At 33.5% G+C, this 2,824-nt stretch overlaps 1 pseudogene; it reads right to left on the bottom strand.

Annotated features, from left to right (window-relative positions):
- Window positions 1–403: 403 nt before the first annotated feature.
- LOC111152473 lies at window positions 404–1,007 on the bottom strand (annotated as a pseudogene).
- Window positions 1,008–2,824: the final 1,817 nt, after the last annotated feature.

Here is a 2,824-nt window from a genome sequence, read left to right as displayed (position 1 = left end):
GTTCCCTGATGAATAATGATGAGTACTTCATATGCTTATCATCATTTATTATCTTTCATGAGTTACTTGTTCAATGTTCAAGTTTTTGCTAATTTTTTAATGGGCTTTCTATTTTTATAATGTTTCACAGGAACATTTTATATATTTTAGATAGTAATCTTTCATCAGATAAAATATTGAAAGTATTTTCTCCAGTTTGTAGTTTTCTTGTTTACTTTTTCACTGGCATCTTTAGCTAAACAGAGGTTCCTAATTTTGTCTCATTTACCAACACTTTTTTTAAACAAGTTTTTGCCTGTCCTAAAGTCATGAAGAAATTCTGTTTTCTATGTGATGTAGTTCTTTGCTGTTGTTGTTGTCATTGTCAAATGATCCTTTATTGAACTATTTTCCTTTGTAGTTCTTAACTAATGGGGCATTCTACCATACCACCATTGATGTTATCTATGATGTCATGATCATGGCAGCTATCAACACTGCAGCCCACAGATTGGGCAGTCCCCAGGATATCATATGGTAATGGTTCCAGAGAGTTCTCTCGCTAAAGATTGGTTCTGCATCTATTGACAATTTTGTAAAATGTGATGTTTCCACTGCATTTAATGTTTTTCTGCTTCTTTCTGCCTCTTGGTGGTTCCATGAAGGCTTTGATAATCAGAGCAGAAGCAGAAGGTACCATTTCAATCTGGGCCAGTCCATTCTGAATGGTCAGTTTCACCGTAATCCTCAAACCCTTCAATCACCAGTTGCCTTGGTGAAGTCATCACCAAGCTTTTATGGAGACAGACCCAGGGGGCAATTTTGGGGGCCAGGACAGACATCACACTGCCTTCTCCACAGGTACATAACAGATACACAAATGTGATCTCATTTGGGTTGAACTTAGGTGGTATGGTAAAGATGGCTGGTGTTGGATGAACCTGGAATCTGGACAACCAAAGAAAGTTGCACCTGTGTTTCCTCTGAGTTGAAAGCCAAAAGTCTACATGATATTTTGTTATTACCATTCACATAGACATACACCTCTGACCTGCCCCAGAATTGATTTTTGTATCTTATGTGAAGTAGGATATGAAGAATATTTTTCCATATGGATAACCAACTGACCCAGCTTCATTATTTTTTTTAAATTTCTTTTATCATTTTTTATGCTTTATAAGAAAACAAGTGATCTCACATGATTCTAGTGTCTTCATTTGTCTATTTGTTTATTCTAGTTCTAATACCAAACTATCTTAACTATTGTAGCTTTGCAATACATCTTGGTAACTCTTAGGGAAAAGTCCTCCAATTTTTTTATTCTTCAAAATTGATGTGTCTAGTCTTAGTCTTTTACATTTTTATATATAGATAAATTAGATCAATTTGCTAATTTCTACAAAAATACTTTAGAGTTCTTAACAGATAAGCTATAAATTAAGTGTAAGTAAAATTAATCAATTATACTGAAAGTATAATATAGGCAGTAAGCTCCTTGAGATCAGCCTTGGAAATGAGTTATTGGATCTGAGTCCAAAACCAAAGCCAACAAAACCAAAAATAAACAAGTGGGACTTATAGCAAACTAAAAAGCTTCTGCACAGCAAAGGAAATCATTAGCAAAATGAAAAGGCAACCTACTGAATGAGAGAAAATATGGCAAGTCGTACATATGAGAAAGCATTAATATCAAAATATATAAAGAACTCATGCAACTGAATAGTGATAAAAGAATCCAATTTAAAATGAGCGAAGAATTTGAATAGACCTTTTTTCCAAAAACAAAGCAAAACAAACAAACATGCAAATGGCCAATAGGCACATGAACAGATGTTCAACATCATTAATCATCAGGGAAATGCAAATCAAAAACACAATGAGATATTTCTTCACGTTTGGTAGAATGGCTAGTATCAAGTGTTGGTGTGGAGAAAGGGAAACCTTGTCTACTGCTGTAGGAATATAAATTGGTACAACCACTGTGAAAAATTAAAAATAAAATTACCATATGATGTAACAATTCCACTTGTAGGTATTATCTGAAGGAAACAAAAACACTAATTTGAGCAGGTATGTGTACTCCTATGTTCAATGTAGCATTATTTATAATAGCCTAGATATCAGAACAACCTAAATGTCCACTGGTAAATAAATGGATAAACAAGATGTAGTATATATATGTAATGGAATACTATTCAGGCACATAAAAAAATGAAATCTTTACATTTGTGACATCATAAATGGACCTGAGGGCATCAATGCTAAGTGAAATAAGTCAGACAAAAAGACAAATACAATATGGTCTCACTTATATGTGGAGTTTAAAAACAAACCAAGCAAAAAATAAACAAAGAAAAACCAAGCTCATAGTTATAGAGAACAGGTTGGTTGTTGCTGGGCCCAGGGGTTACAATGGGTAAAAGGGATCAACTTGTACAAAATTATAGGTATAAAATAAATAAGTCATAAGGATATAATGCACAGAATAGTGGCTATACTTAGTAACATTGTATTGCATAATTGGAAGTTGCTAAGAGAGAAAAATCTTAAAAGTGTTCATTATAAGACAAAAAATAAAAAAAATTATAACTATATATGATAGACGATGTTAATAAGATTTATTGCAGTGATTTACTGTGAATACAATATATAAAAATATTGAATCATTATGTTGTACACCTGAAACTAATATGATGTTATATGCCAAGTATACCTCAAAAGGAAGACAGTACAGGAGGGAGTTAAGATGGCAGAGTAGGAGGGGGAACCCAGTGCTTGCCTCATCCCCCAAACATAGCTAGATAAGTATCAGATCATTCTGGGCACCCAAGAAATTGATGTGAAG

Source organism: Enhydra lutris, unplaced genomic scaffold, assembly GCF_002288905.1.
Source record: "Enhydra lutris kenyoni isolate GAN:26980312 unplaced genomic scaffold, ASM228890v2 scaffoldscaffold28, whole genome shotgun sequence".
NCBI lineage: Eukaryota > Metazoa > Chordata > Mammalia > Carnivora > Mustelidae > Enhydra > Enhydra lutris.
The sequence above is the reverse complement of the archived record's forward strand: the minus strand, read 5'-3'. Positions and strand labels throughout refer to the sequence as shown.